We start from the raw sequence: 12,280 nt of genomic DNA, 5'->3' as shown, positions 1-12,280 counted from the left end.
AAGAAGATGGAATATGAATTACATTATTCCTTTATAAAATGCAGTGTGTCCAATTACTGTGGCCTGTCTTCTCAGCAGCTTTCACTACCATCAATCATGGCATCCTTCTGCACCAGCTCTGGGAGTTGGGGGTGGCTAGCACTCTCTTGTTGTGTTTTTCTCCTTTTTCAAAGACTGGTTCCAGTCAGTGTTGATAGGAGGGGAGAACCCTTCTGCAGTCCTTACTTTGTGTGGTGCCTCAGGACTTGGTCCTTTTTCCTCTCCCATTTAATTTCTACATGAGACTAGTAGGTGAGGGCAGGGGTGGGTTTCTACCGGTTCTGTCTACCTCTGTAGAACTGGTAGCTCTGAAGAGCAGCAGACATAGAACCGGTTCTAAATCTGCTGATGTTTTTGCCCACCCGGGCTCTTACCTGATCTTTATTTCCTGATTTTTCAACTTCAGCTGCCGAACGAGGCACAGCTGCAGTTGAAAAAACAAGAAAAGAGGGCTGTTTCAAAGGCTGCTTCTAGGCAGCAAGGCAGCAGCAGCGTGCTAATGATGTGCTAATGATGATTGATAGGCGCGCGGCTCACAGCAGGCAGGGAAGCTCGTAAATCCTGAACGGTTATTAACCCTGTCATATCTCACCCCTGGGTGAGGGTCATTTGATCATTTGGGGTAAAGGTGTCACCAATTTGCTGATGAGACCCAGTTTTATATTTCCATCCTAGGCCACCTGATTGTCCTGTTCCAATGCCTGTTAGCTGTGAGGGCTGGAAAAGACTTTTATTCAACCCAAGCAACATTGAATGGCTGTGAGCATTTGGATATTCTGATACCAAGGGACTTCCATTGTTGGCTTTAGATGAAGTGTCCCTGCCTCAGAAAGACTCCGTGCACAATTTGGGTGTCCTCACAGCTCCTCCTTCTCAGCAATGGTGGTAACAGTACTTTACTTAGACTGTGATAGTGATAATGGTGGTGAAAGTCTTATTCTCTGATTTGTAAAATGCATGCTGTACACTTTGCACCTTAATTTAATTACAGCTTTGAAGCCAGTCATAGTCAGTTCAGCTGTGAATCACACAACATGACCTTTGAGGCAGAAGCCTAGTAAGTTATAAAGCTATATTACGCATTCCTGACTATTTCTGTTTTTTAACATCTTAGACCATTTCAAACTAAATGGCATCCTTTGACATCCCTGTGGCTTTTAGTCTGTTGCGGTTTCCATTCAAAGTGTAAACTTGTGTCTTTCTTTATGCACTACTAAATGTCACAATGAGGGGGCAAAATGCAGGACATAGGAGATTTTAATGAGGATCTGCCCTTTTTCGCTTTGGGTCTTTGTGCATTACAGAATTTGGTAAGCAGCTTTCCTACTTCCATTTTAAAATTCATTTTCAGTGATACTGCCATAACAGAGGTGGTATTCATCAGGTTCTGACCAGTTCTGGAGAATCGGTAGCAGAAATTTCGAGTAGTTTGGAGAACCGGCAAATATCACCTCCGACTGGAGATTTTACAGTAGTCTTCTCCTGCCACTCCCACAGAACCGGTAGTAAAGTTTCTTGAATCCCACCACTGTGCCGTAACCTTTAACAGAATAAATGAAACTCTGTTCAAAAAGTTCAGATTTTTTTCCCAGAGCAATGTGATGTATTAGGTCTCCCCTGCTTCCTTCCCATCACCCAAATGTTATTTCTGTCTCAGATATTTTGCCAAATTTCTGCTGAAAACTTTTAAAGAAAGAAAGAGATAGAGAATGCAAGTAGCCAGAAGGACATCTGATATAGTCAGAATTGGATATCTGTGAGAAGTAGGTATCCAATTCAGTTTTAGCTGCAAGTCACTTTTGGTGTTTCAGAGGATGTCTAATATTTGTGGGAATTGTTTTGTGTTTTGTTTTATGAGGAAGTGCTTAAAAATGAAATATATTAGGAATTTTATCTGTATTGGACAAAAACTGGGAACAAAAGATCAGCTGAATGAATCTTTTCTTTCATTCTTCTTATATTTAAATGGTGATTAATAACTTCTGCACTGCCAAAGTCATTTGGCTACTTTTCCTCTTTTGTTAGAACCATTATTCATTTCATTATAAATTTATGTTAAAAAATTTATTGTGCATTCGCTTTGAAGCCTTAACTGGAAATAAGCATTAAAGAAACAGATAATCTTACAGCCTGGCTTGCTGCTTGACTGGATTTTGTTACATGAAGAACCTTAACTGCAAAAACAAACTGCACAGGAATACTCCCAGTGCTGTGAAGCTACAATAGAGCCTTCTTTTTCAGTCTGGTGCCTTCTTGATGTGCTTGGTCTGTTTCTCCTACTGTATGCCCCATAGATTTAGGAAACACTGTGAAAACATACATTGCCTTACACCCTTTCATAAGACAGAGAATTTTTAGAGAATGTAGAGAATTGCCAAAAATTCATGTCTGTATGAAATGTTTGTATCACTTTCTGTTTGTGTCCCTTTCAAGTTAGTGTTAACTGCTGATGCCTTCCTGGACAAATCCCTGCAGCTTTCCTGGCAAAATTTAAGAAGTGGTTTGCCATTGCTTCCTTCTTAGGGTTGAGGGGAAGTGATTGGCCCAAGGTCACCCAGGTGGCTTTCATGCCTAAGGCAGGACAAGAGCTCACAGTCTCACTGTTATTAGCCTGGTGCCTTAACCACTACATCAAACAAGCTCTTCAAAAATATCTTTTTTTTTAATTTTTATTGGTTTTTAAAACAAACATAAACAAACAAAACATAAAAACATCAAATCATCTTCCATATATGTACATACAGTGTGCCGATTGGTTTACAAATTGTTTTGTGCTTCCATTTCATAATCTTCAATTATAATTACATAGCATATAATCTCGTATTTTCAATCAATATATTAAATACATTAATATCATTATTAATCAATCATTTGACTATACTTTTATTCATTCATGTTTTCCAAAATGATCATATTTTACTTAATTTGTTTTATAACAATTCATATCATCGTCCCTGATCTATCCTAGAATCATTTTGTAGATATAATTAGAAAAGAATATATCTTTATATATTTATTATTTTCTAAAAGTCTACATATTTCATTACTATATTTTATTATCTAACCATTGATAGAATAGATCCCAAATTTTATAAAATTGTTTATCCTCTTGTTCTCTAATGTCAAATGTCAATCTACTCATTTCAGCACATTCCAATATTTTCTTAATGATTTCCTCCTGTGATGGTATTTTCTCATTTTTCCAGTTTTTAGCAAATACAATCCTAGCCGCTGTTAATACATTTACAATCAGGTATTTCAAGTCTTTACTATATATTTCAGGTAAAATTCCCAATAAAAATATTTCTGGTTTCAAATCTATATGCTTTTTTGTCATTTTTTCCAACCACGTGTGGATTTTAGTCCAGTATTTTTTAGCATCCGCAAAAGTCTACCACATATGGTAATATGAGCCAGGTATCTGATGACATTTCCAACATTTTTTGGATTTATTCTTGAACATTCTTGCTATTCTTGTCGGGGGAAAGTGCCACCTGTAAAACATCTTATACAAATTTTCTTTATATGCTGTTGACATTGTCATTTTATAATTTTGAGACCACAGTTTTTGCCATTTCTCAAGATCAATCCCATATCCAAAATTCTTCCCCCAAGCAATCATAGTTTCTTTAACTTGTTCTTCTTCTAGTTTAATTTCTAATAAATATCCGTACAATTTTTTTATCACCTTTTCATCAGTACCTGTCAAAATCTTATCTAAGTCAGTCAGTTTATCATAGAAACCTTCTCTTTTAGAATCTTTATCATACCTTGAATGTATTTGCGCATATGAAAACCAATTCATCTTTATAACTTGTTCCTCTAGTTTTTGTATAGATTTAAGTTCACCCTTTTCATTCAATATTTCACCATATCTAACTGTTTGTTCTTTTTTGTATATTATAGGATAAGAAAATGCTTCAATAGTCGATAGCCAGACTGGAATTTTCAAATAACATTGTCTTTTAATCTTTTCCCAATTTAAGCACAGAGACTCCCGTGTATAATGTCTTCTAAAGTACCCCTGTGTTTTAGTTCCTTTATACCATAAAAAAGCATGCCACCCAACAACAGATAATGTCCTTCTAAGGTCAACAGTCCAGTATTTCTTAATGTTATCCATTCCTTAACCCACATCAAATTTGTAGCTTGGTAATACAACTCCCAATTAGGCAAACCAAATCCTCCTCTTATTCTAGCATCTTGCAAAAGTTTTAACTTTATTCTCACTTTCTTACCTTGCCATATATATTTCAACAAAATTTTATAAAAAATATCTTAATGTATTTTCAGCAATAAATGATGAAAGCAATGGTGAAATTCAGTTGATTTGGGTCAAGGGAGGAAGAAGCAAAACAAAGACAAAAAATGGGAAAAGAACTTGGGAAGAGACTAGAGTGGGTTTCCTCTCTATGCGTGGGGCAATGTAGAATAATCCAAATAGTTTGTATTATTCCAAAACCATACTATTTTCTGTTAATGATTGTATATCCTGCTACATTATTTATTTTCCATCTTCATGCAGAAGAGAGCCAAATTCTCTACTTGCCAGACACAGTATCCTGACAGTATCACATTTTTAAGATTCCATCAGCTTTGCTAGATCCAAGTTTATTCCTGCTGATGTTTAAATTGATATTTAGAATATTCAGGCTTGGCAAGCTAACACTCTAATGCAGCTGCTTTATGTTGAAGATGCAGAAGAAGAGGGATTGTTCAACTGAACATAATCTGGCTGTTGAGTTTTGTGGCTGGGAGACAACTCAACTGTTCAAGCTTTGGTAAAGAAAAAAGAAGAAGTCTTTACCTATGCTGACAACAAATTATAGGCTAGGGAACCTTATTAAACTCTTGACTCTAAAGAAAGGTTGGGTTTAATTTTAGTTCCTTGGCTCATTTGGATCTGCTAGGTTGATATGCACCAATTTTTGCTTCATTCATCCTAAAATTGGTAGTCCGAAAAAAAAAATCTGAGATCAGTAGTCCAATTCATAAGCTATTATTAACCCATTTAAAATGCCCTCCCTTGCCTTCCTCCCACCCTCCATCCTGTTGAATGGAGGCCAGCATGAACTTGGTTCTTCAAGGAAAAATAGGAAAAAAATTGGAAAGGAGTAAAATTTCAGCATGCTTTTCTTTTCTTCTATAGTGGGGATCATCTGTAGTAAACATAGTATGCTTCTCCAAGACTGTGAAACATTTATAATAGGAACATCTGTAAGGGAATCTGACCTTGACGAATCAAAGAAAGAAAGAACTGTACCCATAAAAAAATCTTGGGTGAGAGAAAATATCCTTTATTTTTCCAGGAATCATCATCTAAATTCCACTGTTTTTACTTTAACCTCACAATATGATTTTTGACTTTTCAGAAATTCATTTCATATTCTCCCTTGTACTAAATGGAAAACAAAGCAATTACTTGACTAAACAACTGATTATGTTTAATTAGTTGACTAGACAAATTTTTATGAGGTAGAAGATGGAAACTTCAAAGTCATATTTGTTTACATAATAAACAGATGGGATTATCTCTAAGAGAACAAAATAGCAAGACAACTTTATGAGATGCTATATAAACTGTTTAATTAGCATCCTAATCCTATAGACCCAGGAGATGTGCTCCCAGATAACTATGTGCAAAGCTATAGTTCAAATATAATCAATCAAGAATTGGAAATAATACTCTTCATATAAAATACACTAAAAATGAAAAGCAGTGGATTTATTTTTATTTTTTGTTAGAACTGTTTTCCTAGTTTATACTTAAAGTTGCTTATTTGGATTACCAATGTAATCCAGTAATTAAAAATAGTTCCTGTTCCAACCTATGCTATAAAAATAAAGATGCCCTTAATATGTGGACAAGTCCATGCAACAATCTCACTAACAGAACTTTACTCTTCCCTTCTTTCAGAATATGTTTTTCTACTTACCAAGTATAAAATTGTTCAGACATCAATGATTTCATGGAGCCAAGGACAAGTTAAGGTTCTAAGAATAAGAGCTTTTGAACTTTGAATAACTGTCCCACAATAATTAATATACTGCTTCTTTTGAAAGAAAAACCTCACGACCAGTCATAAACAATCCGTCTTTATTGTTTTCCATTTAGTACTGGGGGAAAAATGAAATGAATTTCTGAAAATTCAAAAATCATATTGTGAGGTTGAAGTACAAACTCTGGAATTTAAAAGATGACTCCTGGAAGAAGGGGTGGAAGAGAAAACATTTGTCTCTGAGTTTCACCAGAGATTCCTTTTGAGGATTATTATCTGGCTCTTGGACAACAACTCAGGAACCATAGAATTTCTTAGATTCCATTCTCGAAGACTGCTACAGGGCTCTGATCACAGAGGAGGGAATCTGACACTGGAACCATTTTCCTGCCTTTCTGCCAACTTCCACTGCTGGTCCCTTTCTGCCTTCTCAATAAGGAAGGGCATGATTTGAAGCACACTTTGGGGTTTTTGCACACCTTTACAGTAGCAATCAAGATGATTGGCTTCAGTTTCTGACAGACTACAGGTTAAATAAAAGATAACTTTGCCTCTTGGCATAAGAAATTGTTCCCCACCATTGTTCTGACTCTTTACTCTAGCTCAGCCTCTAAAGGCCATAATATGTAAGGGATGTGCAACAGCTAGTCAGAAAAGAAAGCTAGGTCAGGGGTGTCAAACTCACGGTGTCCCATTTTTTTCCCTTCGCTAAAATGGAGTAGAAATGGCTGTGGGCTGAGAGTTTGACATCCCTGAGAAGAAATAGCTTTCTTCTCAACCAGAACTTGATTCGACTAAACAGGGAATTTTTTGCAGGAGCAAAATAAAAGACAATGTGTATTCTATGCACATGGAGGTTGGCTGCAGCAAGTTGACCTATTCTGTTCCTAATAGTGATACATTTGTAAGTTCAGATGTTAATTAGTACTGTTCCAGTAGCTAATTTTTTAGTAGAACATAAGTTAGTCATCTAACTTCTGGAGAATAAATATACATGGCTTTTCTACTCCATTAAAAATCGCTAACACTCAGTTAAGGAATACTATCCAGGGCATTCCATATTTTAAAAATACCCCAACAGAATATTATTATATAAGAATTTAAATATTATATAATGCCACTTTAGAAGATTGGTCTAGTGGTTTGGTCTAGTGGTTAAGACACTGGGCTAGAAACCAGGGACTGCCTTAGGCATGTAAGACAGTTGGATAATTTTGGGACAGTCATTCTCTCTCAGGCCACAATATTAAGTTCGGGCACAAGCCAGTAAGTCAATTCCTGTCACAATCAATTAATCAACACTTGGTTGATCTGAAACTGATCTGAAGTTGATCTGAAAAAAAAAAGTGGATCCAGCACATGTTGAAAAATGCTAGGAAGAAAAGAAAATAGAAGTCGCAAACTTACATCTAAGACACAATAGCCTCTAAAGAATGAAGAAGCTTCTTAAATGAGAAGTGAAGCATATTCAATTAAAAAAACAAAGTCCTTTTGAAAAAGCACCTTTGGGACAACCATGATCAGGATGCCTAAGAATCTCCATAGACTTCTAGAGTCTTCTATCTCAGGGGCTGCAGCAAAGAAGGAGTCAAGCTATTCTCCAAAGCACCTGAGGGCAGGACAAGAAGCAATGGGTAGAAACTAATCAAGGAGAGAAGCAACTTAGAACTAAGGTGGAATTTCCTGACAGTTAGAACAATTAATCAGTGGAACAACTTTCCTCCAGAAGTTGTAAATGCTTCAATACTGGAAGTTTTTTTAAAAAACATTGGATAACAATTTGTCTGAAGTGGTGTAGGGTTTCCTACCTAGGCAGGGGGTGGGACTAGAAGACCTCCAAGGTCCCTTCCAACTCTGTTATTCTATTCTAAGTGGCACATAGTCTTAGGACCACATTCTGTATTATCTGACAAATGTCTAGAACAAAGCTTCACACGTCCTTCTTGCTGTGGCACAATGATGCTTTACACACTATCTCTGAATTAATCAGCTTCATTTTATCCTCAGATGTCTGCTTCCGGAAGGCTAGAACCTTCTTTAGTTATTCCAGTTTGGAAGGAATGTTTTCCTTCTTTTCCTGAAACAGAACTTTGCAGGTGAAGTATCTTGTGGAAAACATAGTCAGTAGCAACGTGTTGCTCAGCTCCAACTGGCCTGGTAAATCTGCTGCCAAAACTCCCATTGCTGGCACCTCCAAGACTTCTCAGGCTTTGGCTATGTGAGACAGGACACTGGTTCTTTTTTGATTTTCTTTGGAATACTGAATGTCTTGTCTATGCAAAAACAATTCACATGGAAAATTGGCTTTAGGATACACAAAGAAATGGAAGATCCAGAACTTTGGCTCTGGCTTCTCTATTTTACGATTTTATAATCCTATAAAATGTTCTCCTAAAAGCTGCCACCTAGAGGTCATCCATGTTACAGCCAATTGGACTTTTTAAAGCACAAACAAGGGAAGAGAGTTTAAAAGACTACATAAATAAAAAAAAAAATTAAAAGGTAAGTTTGCGATAGTGATGAATCTCCAAAGTTCTGAATCTCCAAAGCTGCCCTGCCATATGTTCACGAGAGTAATTGGCTTTTGATTGTTCCAAATTACTATTTTATGGGCCATTTATACTTCCTACAAAAAAATGTACTTTTTTAAAATCGATCTATGATCATGACCAAAGAGATGGGTTTTTTGTGTATTTTGGATTATTTTGGAAATATTGAACAGTACAGTATTATAACATTGTGAATCACTAAATAACTATGTGGTCTGCTAAGGTGTGCCTATATACCCCAAGGTAAATTTAGAATAACTTGCTCTGACCTGAATGTTTTCAGGAGCACAATTATTTTATTTTCTCTGAAGCATTGAAACTTGACATATTTCCAAGCATGAATTTAAAGTGTAAAATTTATTCTAATTCTCTTAAGGAACATTATTTCTGGTGTTCAAATTGGCAAATAACTTTTTGTCTTAACTTGTACTTTTCCTTTATCATCTATACAACAGTAAATTATACAATTCCAAGAAAAGGTTAAGATTATTGTTATGCAGAACAATCGATCAAACTATTGTTAGCCATAAAATTATTACATTACACATGACATGGATTAGTTTCTTGTATACAATACCATGACATTCTTCTTAAACCACAACTAAAAGCAACATGATAAATGAAAACAGAACATATAAATACCAAAGTCCAGAATCCATTGCATGCTTATTTGAGATAACCATTTGTTTGACATAATATACCAGACATTTAAGCAGGAAATGTGAGATTTATTATGATAATGTAGATTTAGCATTTGTATTTCTTTATGAGGAACAGCACTCTTTTCCGCATAGACTCCTATTTAGGCATCTTGGACCTTCTTATCATCATAGCATATGTTTTATAACAACTCAGATTTCCTCTTCCTCCTTCTCCTCCTCCTCCTCCCCCTCCCCTTCTCCTTCTTCTCCCTCATTCTCTTCTTCTTCCCATAACGTCCCATATATGCTGAACATATATTCTTTTAGTATTCATCTAATTTAAAAGAAAACAACCCTTTTAAAACTTGGTGGCATTACCTTCACAGAAGGTAAGGACCTAATCCTAAAAAATATGTATATTAGATGAGATATGGCTTTTTGGCTATTTTATTCAACTGGCACGATATATGATGAAGGGTTGATTATTTCCTTCAGTTTTGAATAGCTAATTTAATTTAAAACCAAGGTAATTCCTTAATACTGAGAAATCAAATTGAAAAAGATCCGGTTAACCAGAGTTATTCAATAATCCTTGAGCCGTATGGGTATACTACCACATACTCCAAATATTCAACAAGAATGAAAAGTGAAAAATGTATTTGACATCAACGAAAGCACTACTGATAAATAATTGCATAATTCATCTTTATGCCTAAAAGTAATAAGTGGAGGAGCCATGACTCCTCCACTTATTATCATTACATTACACATGTGTTCTCATGTGTTTTGTATCATCAGATCAATATAATGACAACCCTCTTTTAATTGGTAGTTTCTTGATTTCTTATACCTGTAGTTTCACAGTGGACCTCATGTAAGAAATCCACAAAGATATTATATTATAATATAAATATAATAAATAAACAAAGAAACACATTTTATCATTGTACCCAGCAGTATCAAACCCTGAATTGTATTAATTTTGCTTTATTCTGTTTTCTGGGAAAATTACCTTTCAAATGTGCTTAAATGCTTGACCGCAATTTATTAAAATTAATTGTTAGCTGTTTAGGAAAGTTCCAAGGATTACTCATTAAAAGAAACATTGTATTGGCTTTGTTCCCTGCCAATGATTGTCTTGTTGAGCACTGTTATCTTATCCATTCTCTTCACAAAATGTTTGAAGAAGAAACTGAACTTTGAACTTTCCCTCGTTTGTTTTCCATTTTTCAGCTTCTCGACCAACAAGCACCATGTGATAAATCCTGCGTCATAAATATTGGCATAAACTGATGCTACAAAAGGCAGCTCACTTACTGTGAGAAAACTTCTAGCCAGAAAGTGGATGCTTCTTATTTCTTTCTTATTAAAAAGAAGAACCAGATACTTATCAGAGGGTTATTGCATTATGATAGGCTGCATGTTAGTTTTGGACTTGGGCCAGAAAATCCTGAGTTCAAATTTCTCCTCAGGCTTGAAACTTTGTGGGTGGCCTTGAAATATTTATCAAGGAAAAAATCAAGTCTTAAAAGAAGTAAAACAGCCATTCCAAATGATGATCTATTTCCAAAGTTCTCAAGTAAATATGTCATTATTAGAAGTCCTTTCTTTTTTCCTCAACTTAAGTTCATATTTAATCTTATTGGCTCTTTTCTGGCATTTCAGATGGAAAATAACTTTCAGTCAATCTAACAAACATTGAACCAGGTGAACCAATGGTTAACCTTGAAATAAACCAACTTGATTTGTTCCTTATGACAATGATGAAAAATATTATTTCAATTATGAATTATCAGAGAGAAAGACTAAAGCCCAATTTTCTCCCCTTACCTACCTGAATCATAAGTATTGAAATGTACTAGGAATGAACAGTGCTTAATGCAACCATGCATGGACTATGACTAGTGAGTAGGAATTAATTCCTTTTGCTTAAGATTTGCATTGAATTAATTATGAATAGTAAATACTATTCAGAAATACTGCTTGTGCTCCATATGTCCAGAGAGGTAAGTGAACATAATTCTCAGCTTAATGTACATAACTTGTAATCATAAGATCACTTTAATTTATATCTGCTTTTGAGAGAAATCAGTGTGATTTAATTTGTAGAATACTGGTCACCTTTTTATAAACCAAGATTAAAAATGAATGGGATGGCTTCAACAAAATTATTTTTAAAATTTGTATTTGTCTGTAATATCATTTTAGAGGTCTAACTTACAAAATAACTATTCCACTGCTTTCTACACAATCACTTCTCAATTTCTTTTCTGTTTCTACTATAAACATAAAACTGATATCTTTTTGGAAATTTAAATATTACAAAAAGCAGTATCTTCAAGCTGTAATCTACTTGGAAAAGCTGAGGGTGCTGTGAAAATCTGCCACTTCAAGGCCCTTAACATCAATTGTGGAGCTTTATACCACAGCAAAAAGGTCATAAAAATGGGCACAATTCACTTGACAACCTCCATCCAGTCACAATTGTGGACATAAATTGAGATCTAGCTGTAATGTGAACTGATTAGGGGTAAAAGAATTCAGATTAAGGTAAAAGAACACACCTGAAGGTATGATGCAGTACTGAATGAAGCTTGTATCAAATTATAGTGGTATCTTGGTATTCAACTGCTTTGAATCTCATCGAATTTGGTATTCAATGCATTTTGACATGAAAATATTGTTCTGGTACTCATCATTTGTTTGGTGCTCAATGAACAAGCTAGAACTTGTTGGGGCCAGCTACTTTGTGACTCACTACATTATTCCTTATAGGAAAAAAATGTTTGGTACTCATCACACCTCCAAGAACCAATTAACAATGATTTGCCAAAGTACCACTGTATTAAGATTTACAAATGGTCCAATATTCTTTGTGAAACTTCCTTGAAATGACATGTTTGTATTCTACAAACACTTGGTGGAAGTGGGATCCTGTCTCTGAATTATTCTGTTCAGTTACTTCTTGTTTTAAAAATTATCTCACATTCTTGATATTTTCCAGGAATTATCAAAAGAACGCAAATACATCAAGTGGTATTTTTGAAAGTCT

General features: G+C 35.2%; 1 long non-coding RNA gene across 2 annotated transcripts in view; it reads left to right on the top strand.

Annotated features, from left to right (window-relative positions):
- The window catches only part of LOC148128213 (uncharacterized), a 34,773-nt gene that overhangs the window by 9,977 nt on the left and 12,516 nt on the right, over window positions 1–12,280 (top strand). Inside the window, exon 1 of one of the 2 annotated variants that reach the window (XR_015741047.1) lies at window positions 10,556–10,650. The exons of the other annotated variant lie outside the window; for it this stretch is intronic. This is a non-coding gene — a long non-coding RNA (uncharacterized LOC148128213). Of the gene's footprint in view, window positions 1–10,555; window positions 10,651–12,280 lie in introns of those variants that run through there. 2 annotated transcript variants of the gene reach the window in all.

Source organism: Pseudonaja textilis, chromosome 1, assembly GCF_049901715.1.
Source record: "Pseudonaja textilis isolate UNSWEBS1 chromosome 1, rPseTex1.2, whole genome shotgun sequence".
Taxonomy (NCBI): Eukaryota; Metazoa; Chordata; class Lepidosauria; order Squamata; family Elapidae; genus Pseudonaja; species Pseudonaja textilis.
Note: the sequence above shows the minus strand (reverse complement) of the source record. Positions and strands in the feature narration are given on the sequence as shown.